At 33.4% G+C, this 13,342-nt stretch overlaps 1 long non-coding RNA gene across 1 annotated transcript; it reads right to left on the reverse strand.

Annotated features, from left to right (window-relative positions):
• Positions 1-1,335: 1,335 nt before the first annotated feature.
• On the reverse strand, positions 1,336-11,382 carry LOC128553967 (uncharacterized). The gene is made up of 3 exons (XR_008369486.1): positions 11,254-11,382; positions 5,818-5,952; positions 1,336-1,464 (listed from the first exon to the last, which is right to left on the reverse strand). It is a non-coding gene; the product is annotated as an uncharacterized LOC128553967 (long non-coding RNA).
• Positions 11,383-13,342: the final 1,960 nt, after the last annotated feature.

Here is a 13,342-nt window from a genome sequence, read left to right on the forward strand (position 1 = left end):
GCACATCTTTGGAAACTGGAACTATCACAGGAGTGTTTAATGACTTCAATGTGGATGAAAAAAATGGAAAATATATTGAATCAAATGTATTCAGTAGTAACAAAGATAGAGTATCAAAATATCAAAAGGGATATAATTCGTGGAATATTTCCTCAAAAGTAATGTGCCCTTGTCATATGTCATGGATAGTAATGCGAACCAAATATTTTAAGTTTGTATCGAATCCATTCAGTAATTACAGAGATAGAGAAAAAGTGCATTACAATTTTAATCTGCAATTTTAGGTAACAAAGGGGCATAATTTATAAAACATTGGTGACAAAGTTATTGCCTTGTGTCATACGATACGATTTGAGTGATGACGTGTAACAACCATTTTAAGTTTGAAACTAATCAATTCAGTAACAACAGAGGTAAAGTAAAAAACATCAAAATTATAGTATCCGATCGACAAATATATAACATTTCGATGCCTGGTGACCCCATCTTATTTTGGTGTAATTCGAAAGAGTTGTGTTTACTGAACAAGAATTCGTTAATAAGATGACAATAATAATATGTCTGAATCACTACAGTCATGTTTTCCATTGCTAACTGTTAAATTTTACACTGTAAAAACTTGATTGCAGTTGAAGTATCATTGAAAACTATAATGTAAAATAATAAGATAATATAAACATATTATTTTTATATAATTTAGAATTACTTCTTCAGTAGACAATACACCTTCCAATGATACCAAAATTAAATGAGTTTACCAGGTATCAATATTTAATATATTTTAATAGCACTGTTAAAAAGAAGTTATTTATTTCTGGACCAGACACCTTAAACTGAAATTATATGGTAAAGGTGGATACTTCATGAAAAATTAGTGCAAGAGTTATGGACCTTGTGTCATATGATGTAGATTATGATGTGGAAGAAATACTTTAAGAATGCATTTAATCCATTGAGGTTTAACAATGATAGAGATATAATGAAAGTGCATCGAAACGTCAACCTGAAATTCTAAGTAAAAATCAGAATACTTCATAAAATATTAGTGTGATTATCGTGAACCTTGTGCAATATGAGGTTTGTAATGATGAGAAATAATATTTTAAATCTGAAGCGAATCCATCCAGAAATTACAGAGATAAACTGAAAGTTTACATGCGAACACCCACACTGTGGCAAGTAGGACAGGTCTCCGTATACTTTGTGTAGTTTATGCTTAAGGCACTGACGAACTTTAGATAACTGCGTACTTAATACAGTTTTTGCTGACTGGGAAATAAAAGTTTATCATTAACACAAATGCAACATTATAGCTGTGTACTGAAGAAAACATACTTAGACAAGTGTTGTTATCTGGGTAATATCCAGTCTGGCAGGAACATCTCTTTGTTTCACTTCCTGTACACTGTGTATTTTCAGCTTCACACTGAGAAGTTTCTGTACATGTTTGCCCAAGACTTCTCCCTGATTATACAAGAAAAACATCACTTATTAGTCTTAACACATAACAACTACAGTGTATATTTGCTAATAAATCTACAGGAATATAGTTTGGCAGTTATATATGTGTTAATTCTTCATTGCTAGATTCCATAGAGGCAAGCATTCTGAAGGTTTTATTCAACCAAGCAAAAAAATATGACCTCTAAAGTGTTTACAAATTTGTTTCTATAATTCAACCTATTTACAAATTTTAAGTCTAAAATCAATTATTTTCAGATTTAAACTAGTTTTCATTCAAACAAACATCCTGGTAAGTATTTATGGTGAACAGGTAGACAATCAATTGTGCTTCTAGACTTCACAACACCATTGGTGCATGATGATATTCGTGTATTTCGACGGTATAGCTTATACGAAACAAATACATTCAATAAGAAAATAATCTGTTCAAATAAAGTTTGTGGGGTAACATACAGTTTGATAATTTCACATCATTTAATTATCTATATACTTCAATATTAAAATTACATTGACAACAAATATTCCAGAACGATAAATTAAAAATAATCATGAAATATTGCGGTGTAACTTATGTAAATTTAAAGATATGCAAAATCATATTTTCAAACTTGGCCGCCATTTTGATGACGCCATAGATCAGTCCAGTCGCTGAACTCGGACGGGCGACATTTTTTGTGACCTTCAGACACTGTCTAACAGTTTGGAATATGTCGCCATCAATCTTTTTTCCGATCACACGGGATTCCCATTCTGTATACACCAGTAGGGCCAGTAATCTCAGAGAAGACTTTTGAAGTTTTCAAATAACCATAAATAAAACAAAACACGCCCCGCGACCCACTTTTTTTTTCAAATTAATATGACTTCAAGGAGTTTTGTGCAAGGGTCGCTCAAAAAATACTTCCACGTAATTATTCTGAAATCTGGACAGCAATTTCAGAGGTGAAGGTTTCTGAAGTTTTCCATATAGCTATATAAAGAAAACTAGACCCATCTAGATCCAGAGTGTGATCCAAGGAACATACCTGTAAAACTATTTTGAAATAAGGTTGGTGTTTTCTGAGAAGACATTAAGTCTTCCATACACAACTGGTCTTAACTCAAGGTCAAGGTCATAAACATGATTGACATTTTAAGTTTATCTGTGTAAACATATAAAGGCTCTACTCAGAAAGGAGAGTGCTAGAGCATAACAGTGAAATATGGCCTTTTTATAATTCAATGGCATATACCACTCAACTTATACACATATTCTGTGTAAACATGAATAGTATTTGTGAAGAAATGATGGTGATAGAGTGTAAACATATACAAATGTAGCATTTTTATAATTTAAAGGCCTTAACACTAAGGAATCATTTAACAAAAAAAACCATAAAAAAATATCTTGGCTTGGTACTGGTCAATCCTATAAAATTTCAGTCAAATCCCATCAGTAATATAATAGAAGTAATCCAGATAAACTTTTATCAAAATGACATTCATGGGAACTTAAAGGGAATTCCTATAGTTTTTTATGCGCATCTTTCTGCGCAGTCGACACTTTCTATGGAAATCTGAACTGAAGTCAACATCTGTTGAAACATGTTACAGACAATCTTAAATATGAGGAATCATGAATGAAATAACATTTTTGATAAGTTTTATCAGTAATCAAATGTTGATACTGGTTTATGTTGTATTGACAAGTATCATGCCTGACAGGTATCTTGCCATTTTTGTGGTTGTGTTTTCACATCGCATTTTAGTACAAAGACAGTGTTGTTCATATAATGTAAGATAATTGACTTAGTACTGATAAGACAATATCACCTTTCAGATTATTTAGTATTCAATTAAAGAAAGAATAAAGAATTTTTAAAACATTTTTTTAACTTCTAGCAGACATACATGTAATCAATTTGGCCAGGTTTGCGCCATTTTCCGTCCGAACAGGTGTTGTATTCTAGCTGTCTTAATATAAAATTTAGCCTGGTGACCCATACATTTTTAGCCATTTTTATGCTCACAATACAATTATCTATACACAAGAAAAACAGGAAAAAATTCTATGAAAGAGTTTTTTTTTCAAAATTTAAAAAATATTCTTCACTATGGGTATTTTCATTGAAAAAAGTTCACAAAAGTAAATATGAAACATTTTTTTTTTCATTTGTACCCATTATTGTAAGGATAGAGTATTACAAATATGACTATGATATCAAATAAGTATATAATAAAATCTGTAAAAAGAGAAAAAACCGTATTATGCTGTCTTGATGTATATTTTGGCTGGTATTTATAAAAAGCAGAAAATTATGAAAATGTTGAAAAATCGCTGGCAGTTTCAGCAACAGTGGGTGTGTTCAAAACATTTTTTTCACAAAAACAAACCTGGTGACCTATTGCTTTTATTTGTTCATTGTTTTCAGCACAAATTTTCCTATCATATATGTGAATTAAAAAAAATTCTATGAAAGGAAAAAAACTTTAGGAATTCTCTTTAACTCTGCGAAAACATTATTCAACCACAATATGCGAAAAGCATGCAAAACCGGCTTTGATGCTGAATCTTTCTACAAAGTTTACTTGAAATCCCATAAGTAGTTTCTTAGGAGTAAAAAAAAAACCATTGTGACAGACAGCACACAATAAATAAATTTCAAAAAGTATGGGAAGATATAATAAAGAGATTAGAAAAAAATTATACAGCTACATCAGTTTATTCACATTCCATACAAAACCTTTCGAAGAAATCTTACTCAATTGTACAAGTGCCTGTAGAATCTGAACCTGTCTGATAGTATCCACTCTGACATAAACATTTTTATAAGGAACTTTGTAACTGAATTAAAATGTTTCTTTAAACAGTAAGTATGATGATGATGTGAATATCTATAGACTTACAAATTTACAATTATCATCATACTATAATGTTATTAATCAAGTGATTTCAGATTGGCCTTGTTATTTGTCTGAGGGTTGTCGCATTGGCCCAAAGCCGACATCACTTGATTAATGTTGATTTTATTATTCAACTATTAAATTCTGGCTAAAACGCGGTAAGAATTAAGCCATTTATGCACATTCGTATCAAATTATTATATTAGCATTATCGATTAAACCGTGATTTTTTAAAACATAATCATTTAATCTAGTAAAACATAAAGGTCTGTGTGTACATACGTGTGATTGATTTTACAGATAGTGTGATACCTCTATACAATCAACTATTATGGGAACTTACCAAATTTATTTCCTCTAATGATGTAGGTTGCGAGTAATTTAATTTTGAGCTGGGATGATTTTTCATGTTATTTCCTTGCAGGTTGCAGGTAACGAGACACAAAATTGTACACATATGTGTTGATCAAGTAATACAAACGGCCAAGCACATATTATACACCCTCATCGTTTTATTCTTATCCGAAATTGTCACAGCTGACAATGTGTCAGTCCTTTTTCCATATATAATCCTTTTCCTAGTTTGTGAATCGCTATTGTAATTGCACACATAATCAAATCTATCAAAATGTATGTTTAAGATAAGTATCATACTTTTAACTAATCCCAGTTTCACAGAATTTTCTATATCTTCAAAAAAATATGTTAGAAATTTGACAGGAGCTTGTTATTGAAAATGCACTACCGAAGCTGCCTACCCTAAAGTATCGTTGTTATCTACACAGATTTACACTGCAGCGTTCGTCCGCTCAGTCACAGTTTGTTATCAACGTTGCATTTATCCGATTATAGATGATCTTTTGCGCGAAATGTGAAAACTGTTACAAATATATATTAAGATGTAAAACAAAATGGCGACATTCAAAATTCTAACGGAAGTAACTTCTCTGTATTGGCCATGTCACTAAAACCAATCAAAATGCTTGAATCCCTTATTGGCCTTGTTTTTTTTTTTTTTGTTTGTTTTTTTCGTATTGCTCCTGATTTTCTCATATTGGCTCAGTTGAGTTTGGTATTTGCTCAATCTATTTCATATGACTTGTATAACTTACCTGATATTGTGTTCAATATTTCATAGTTGATAAATAATGTATCTTATTTATGACAACACGTCTACAAGCGGTGTCTAATAAAAATTAAATATTAGGTTGTTCAGTTTATAAGAAAGCATACTCACAAGCAAACCATTTAATAATCATAACAACTCATCTATACATATGTAGTATAGAACATGTGTTTTTAAAGAATAGATTCTGTTCACGAGAACATCATATTTTTAGTAAATATCACAAATCCCAATGTGACCAGTTACAGATCAAAGAGCTAGGAAAAGTGAAGGGTCATAAAAAATAAAACACGTTATTAATAAAGATTAATCAATACTGCTTAAACAAAAGAATGTATCCTTACTTGTACAAGTGCCTGTAGAACCAGTTCCAGACTGATAGTATCCAGAATGACATAAACACTTTGAGTTCCTACATTCACCATTGTTTACTGGTGAACAGTGGGAATCATCACTGCAGCTTTCGTCAAGGTATCTCTCTAAATATGAATTATATGTTAATTAACATGTGTTTTCAAAATTTCCATGTGAAAGATATGTTGTACATTAGTACACACTTGCTTGAGGTAATTATTCCTTTATTTACTGGGTTATTGTAAAACAAATGTTTAGTTAAAATTTTTATTACAGGCTACATTTAAATCAAAATCACTCACTCCATTGTGTACTTACATGTAGTTACACATCTATTACTCACTTAGTATTTAAAAAAAGGCTCTAATATAAATTAATATTCATTCAGAAATTAGAAACAGTCAGGAGACAATGTGCTTGTCATAACCGACTCAAGTCATTAGTTTGACCTTGACCCTATGGCATCTAAATAACTTTGTAGTTCTAGTTAAAAAAAGTAACACAAAGACAAAAATTTGAACAACCCATTCATTCAACATTAAAAATACGTGCACAAGACCAACTCTTTAGCCCACTGTATAAAGGTGTAAACCACCTTTTTATGATCACAATTAAAAAATCAATTTTAAGTAGCTGTGACATTGACCTTGACCTTATGGCATTCAAGTAAAATTTTTATTACAAAACAAAGACCAAGACTAGGATCTGACCACAATCCATCTCCAGTATTACAATGGTTAGAGAAAGCAAGGTTTTAGCCTACTGCACCACAGCTGGACTTTCAATTAAAAAATCTCACTCAAAACTAAAGTTACTAAGCGGGAGAAATGTCTACGAGGGATGTTCGAAATGAATTGCTTATTTCTATCTAGAGACTTCAAATTTCAAGTTGGCCCAAAAGGGCTCATTTCATGCCCTCGAAGTACTCCCCGTGGCTAGAAATGCAAAGTTTCAGCCGATGTATCCACTTCTTGAAGGCGTCACGGTACGCTGATTTGGGCACAGTAATAAGGTACTGATGAATGGCAGATCCAAGTGCCTGTCGGGACTGGTATTTCCGCCCAGCAAGGAATGATTTCAATTTCGGAAACAAAAAGAAATCACATGGGGCAAGGTCTGGGGCATACGGGGGGTGAGGCAAAACAGTTACTTTTTCTTTCTTCAAAAACTATTGCGGAGGTATGAGCGGGGGCATTGTCATGTAGAAGACGGACATGTTTAAAACCAGTGGCAGGGCGTCGTTTCTGATAATACTTTTTCAGTTTCTTCAGTACTACGTCTTTGTAGTACTTTCCGGTGATGCTTTTGCCCTTTTTCACCGGCACTTTTATTGCGACTCCTTCACCAGAGAAGAAGATTGCATACTAAACCTTCTTTGCACTCAAAGAACGTTTGGAAATTATTGGGCTGTTGCTGTGTTTAGTGGCCCAGATCTTATTGCTAACCTTTCTGACGGGCTCAAAATACCCAGGTTTCATCACCTGTGACGACATTGGCAAACTGCTTTTTGTCATATTTTGGAAACATTTGAAGCAGCTTTTTGGCCACTTTAACCCGTTGCCTCTTTTGCTCATCAGTCAACAGATGTGGCACCCATCTAGCAGAAATCTTTCTGACTTTCAAATGCTTCTTCAAAATAAGGTGAACCGTTGATAGTGATATGCCTACCTTTCGTGCAATATCACGAACTGTAAATCTGGCATCTCCTTCAATGATTTCCTTTATTTTGGAAACGAGATGCAGATTTTGGCCTACCTGATTTCCGTGCATTTTTGATGGACTCTACACCAGACTCAAATTTCTTTTTCCACCGCCGAACTGTGTCATAAGACACACAAGAAGGTCCATAAGCAGTAGAAAGTTCAGTCATCAGCTGCTTCAAAGAACAACCAAGTTTTGAGCGAGCTTTGATGTAAGCCCGTATTTCATCTTTCTTGTCGACGCTTCTACCAACCATTTTAACTACAGTGGTCAATGATTGCGTGTATTCAAATGGCAAATTTTATGTCTTACACTTAGTCTAACATGTACATTTATACACCGTTGTGTAGGTATTGAATAACCCTATACAGGTAGGTATTGGTTTTTATCGTATTAACGATGAGGGTGTATAATTCATATCGAACACTCCTCGTATCTACAAGGTTTCAAAGCATTATGTGTAGCGGTTTTTGTAAAATTATTATTTTTGTGAATTATCAAAGGAGTCAAAAATCTAAAAATGACAATTTCTTCAAAGTCAAGGACACTAGGGGACCAGGACTCAACATGGAGATGTAAAATGAGTTTATGAACCATCCTACAAGGTTTCAAAGAAATATATGTAACGGTTTATGAGTTGTCGTTTTTGTGAATATTCAATGGAGTCAAAAAAATGTCAAGGTCACTAGGGGGCCATGACCATGAGGGTGTAAAATTAGTTTCTAAATCGGTCTTTGTGTTATTCCAAATTGTTGACGCCGCCGCCTCCTGAATTTTGATTCCACGAAAAGTGGACAAGACAAAAGTAGATGTGACCTTGAACTTATTATTGGCATTAAAATGATCTTTTTTACCACCTAAAAATTAGGATCTACGCGACCCATCCATTCCACATAAGGAATGTAGCTTTGGACAACACTCTGCGCTTAAGTGGAATTTAGGTATAAAGATTAATTAAGTTATGCTGACCTTTAACTTGACCCCTCTGACCCAATTTTTCTATCTTAAGTTAGAGTGACCTTGACCCTGACACAAATAACCCCCAAATACATTTCCAACGTTTGTGTTTGATAAGAGCTATCTACACATTTACTGACAATAGGTGTATCCAAGCTAATGATATTGAGAAAAAGCAAATTTGGTGACAGTAAGTAAGTCAAAACTAAAATTATCAACCGGAAATCACCTTTTTGATGACAACATTGAGAACTAAAATCTATTTTCGACACTGTGAACTTGACCCAATGGTATTCAAATGACTTTGTTATCATAAAAAATAAAGAAAGAAAAAACAATCAGAATCTCAATGGGATTTGAACCATAACCTGTCCGTTCAACGGCACAAAAAGTAGCTTTGGCAAAATGCTCTTGACCACTGAGCCACGGCCATAATCCCAAGTATGAAGATTAATTAAGTTATGCTGACCTTGAACTTGATTCCACTGATCCCATATACAATCTCAACATAAGTTTTTCTATTCGCCACCTATACGTCAAGTGTAATCTTAATACATCAATCCAAACTTAAGTTATTAAGCGGAAACCCTTTTTTTCAGTAACTGTGACTTTGACTGAAACTAATCGACTTAATATGCAATTTCTAGGCATAGGAAATAGAGATCAATATAATTGCACCTTTACTAATCCTATCAGGTGTTCTGTATTACAAAAGTGGATCTATTGTGACATTTTGATACAAGCAAAACTGTATTATCTGCATTATTATTTACCTACTGGTACTTCGTTTTATTATTGGCTTGTTAAAAGTTAATTTTTTACCATATGTAAGTTGACAGAATCATAGGAACCATGTCTTGAGGGGTAAATCAAACACAAATGAATAAATCCTTAATGATTTTGTTGTGCAAAAAAGTATGATATTGTTTCTTAAACAGTTTTCATTTTCCACTCAATTGTGTAATTGCAAGGGAAGTAAACTAATAGATCTCTACTTAAAAGTACTAGCCCAAGGCAAGAGTCATTCTTTGTGGATCACAACGTTAAATTAAAAATTAAAACTTCTGTTATTGATATTAACAAAACTATCATAAACTTCACATTTGTAATATCATTTTTGGTTATTTCAAGGACTTGGAAATTAATTTCTAGACTTTATTTAATGTAATTCTATCATTGAAAATTTTAGGGCCTATCTCTACAATTTCAAACTCCATCTTTATGCAAGCTACCTATATACCAAGTTTCATTTGAATTTCTCACTCCTAACTCAAGTTGTTGAACGGCAATAGAGGTGTAGGTATTGTGCATGAAAGGTTGTCTTATTATAGGGAACATTTGTGCTAAGTAATGTTAAAGTCCTTTCATGCATGACAATGTTATGGACCACACAGGATAAAAATAACCCTACTGTCCTTTGATCTCCATGTCCTCTGATTATGAGAAACATTTGTGCCTCACTTGAAGGATGGCAGAGTTATGGACCGGACACGAAACATACCGTTAATCCATGCTTTTGACCTCTCTGTGTGACCCTGACCTTTAAGCTATGGGGCCTGAAAGCTAAGCATGACAAATCTTCTTATTATCTGAAATATTTGAGCCAAGTGATATCAAAATCTTTCAATGCATTGTTGTGTTACATACCTGACAGGAACATAGTCCTGTTCACATTTGACCTTCATGTGTGACCCTGACCTTTGAGACAGGGGTCCGGATTTGTGCATGAGACGTTGTCTTATTATGGGGAATGTTTCTGTCAAGTATAATTAAAATTCCTTGATGAATGACAGAGTTATATATCAGACACGAATTTGCGGATGGACATACGTAAAGACGGACAGGCAGAAAAGTGCAATCCTATAGTCCCCGAAACTGGCTTTCAACCAGTAGGGGACTAATGAAAAGTGGAAAGAAAGTGGACCTAATAAACATGTTAGAAGAAACTTTGTGTGTACATGTATTTACCTGACATTTATGAATATTTCTTTTATTTTCCAAAAACAAAATTACGTGTCAACATTTATACTAATATTACAATTATTGTATTAAACCAGCCCAATCGTGCATCATATTTTTGCATAATATCGTATTGGTGGGTGCCTGTGTGTTTAAAGCATTTAGCTGCCAGGTGTGAATCTTACATCTGATAATATCACACACACAGGTATACATGTATATATATGTATTTTGTTAAATCAGTATAAATATCCATCGAGTGTAACTTGAGAATGTCTTTTGAAGGTTCATGTATTGAAAGAAATAGTCTAGCTAGTATTCAACGTTCTTATCATATGCTGTAAAAATAATGAAAACATTACCAGGAGAAATATAGTTCAAACTGGCACTCAAACCTATGCTAACTACAGAACTGTCAGATATCTTACCACTATACTATCATTTCACTGGATACCTTTTTTGGTTAATTAAGTCAAAATTTATTAGAGGAAATTGAGTGCCAGGTAAATACTTACGCACAATACTTCTGTAATTAACGTTGTACACAACGACATTGAATTGATGGAGAAACGTTACATGAGTCAGTAATAGTGAAAAGTTCTTTATTTCCTTAATACTTTGTTTCACTTTAAAAATGTCTTTGCAATGATAAATATTTGTTTTGCATTTGAATGCTTGTAAGGTAAGAAAGGGAGACCACTCGGATGATTTTTTTATCACAGGGGAAAGGGACTACAATTTTGCATATGATGAGCCTCAAAGCAAAGCATTTTAACATATTATATGATTAAATTTTGATGACAACATACTGAGACAGATGTTGTTGACTAGGTAATATCCCGTCTGACAGGAACATGTCTTTGTTACACTCCCTGTACACTGTGCGTTTTGTACTTCACACTGAGATTCTTCTGTGCATGTCTCACCAAGACCTCTTTCTAAAATATCATATAAAGCTTCTTTTTGTTATTCAGTAGATTTAATCCAGCTTATAGTGAACTCTTCACATTCAATTTTCATGCAGCTTGATAAAATCATACATTTTAACCTATGTTTAAATGTTTAACAGATATACATGTATTAAATAAACCTTAATGCTCAAAAGGTTTGGGGCATATATACTGAATAATAGCGGATAGAATATCTGTAGGGGCCTCCGTGGCCGTGTGGTTAAGGTCGCTTACTTCAAATCACTTGCCCCTCATCGATGTGGGTTCGAGCCTCACTCGGGGCGTTGAATTCTTCATGTGAGGAAGACATCTATCTGGCTTACAGAAGGTCGGTGGTTCTACCCAGGTGCCCGCTCGTGATGAATTAATGCACGGAGGGGCACCTGGGGTCTTCCTCAACCATTACAACTGGAAAGTCGCCATAGACCTATAACTGTGTTGGTGCGACGTTTAATCCAAAAAAAAAAAGAATATCTGTGCATCTTACTCAACTTTATTGAGGACCTTGCACAAAATCCGTTTCTCTAACGCACATTATTTCTAATGTGATATGAAATTCTGAACGAAATTCTCCATATGTCAGCCAGTGATTGCATATACTATGCAGTAATGGCTCAGGCTTATATCAGAAGGCATTCCATCAAGAGCTATCACAGGATACATCTTGCTAAACGATTCTGCAGCTGGATAGTGAATCAGGGCACATTTTTGGAAACTAGAACTATCACAGGAGAGTTTAATAACTTCAATGTGGATAACAAAATTTGAAAATATATTGAGTCAAATGTATTCAGTAGTAACAGAGATAGAGTATCTAAATATCAAGTATAAAAGGGACATAATTCGTGGAATATTTCCTCAAAAGTAATGTGCCCCTGTCATATGACATGGATAGTAATGTGAACCAAATATTTTAAGTTTGTATCGAATCCATTCAGTAATTACAGAGATAGAGAAAAAATGCATTACAATTTTAATCTGCAATTTTAGGTAACAAAGGGGCATAATTTATAAAACATTGGTGATAAAGTTATTGCCTTCTGTCATACGATACGATCTGGGTGATGACGTGTACAGCCATTTTAAGTTTGAAACTAATCAATTCAGTAACAACAGAGGTAAAGTAAAAAACATCAAAATTATAGTATCCGATCGACAAATAGATAACATTTCGATGCCTGGTGACCCCATCTTATTTTGGTGTAATTCGAAAGAGTTGTGTTTACTGAACAAGAATTCGTTAATAAGATGACCATAATAATATGTCTGAATCACTACAGCCATGTATTTCATTGCGAACTGTTAAATTTTACACTGTAAAAACTTGATTGCTGTTGAAGTATCATTGAAAACTATAATGTAAAATAATAAGATAATATAAACATATTACTTTTATATAATTTAGAATTACTTCTTCAGTAGACAATACACTTTCAAATGATACCAAAATTAAATGAGCTTACCATGCATCGATATTAAATATATTTTAATAGCATTGTTAAAAAGAAGTTATTTATTTGTTGACCAGCTACCTTAAACTGAAATTATATGGTAAAGGGGGATACTTCATGAAAATTTAGTGCAAGAGTTATGGACCTTGTGTCATATGATGTAAGTGATGATGTGGAAAAAATACTTTAAGAATGTATTTATCCACTGAGGTTTAACAATGATAGTGATAGAATGAAAGTGCATCGAAACGTCAACCTGAAATTCAAAGTAAAATTGAGAATACTTCATAAAATATTAGTGTGATTGTCGTGAACCTTGTGCCATATGAGATTTGTAATGATGAGAAATAATATTTTAAATTTGAAGCGAATCAATCCAGAAATTACAGAGATAAACTGAAAGTTTAAATGCGAACACCCACACAGTGGAAAGTAGGACAGGTCTCCGTATACTTTGTGTAGTTTATGCTTAAGGCACTGACGAACTTTAGATAACT

The sequence above is a fragment of the Mercenaria mercenaria genome, unplaced genomic scaffold, assembly GCF_021730395.1.
Source record: "Mercenaria mercenaria strain notata unplaced genomic scaffold, MADL_Memer_1 contig_4552, whole genome shotgun sequence".
Taxonomy (NCBI): domain Eukaryota; kingdom Metazoa; phylum Mollusca; class Bivalvia; order Venerida; family Veneridae; genus Mercenaria; species Mercenaria mercenaria.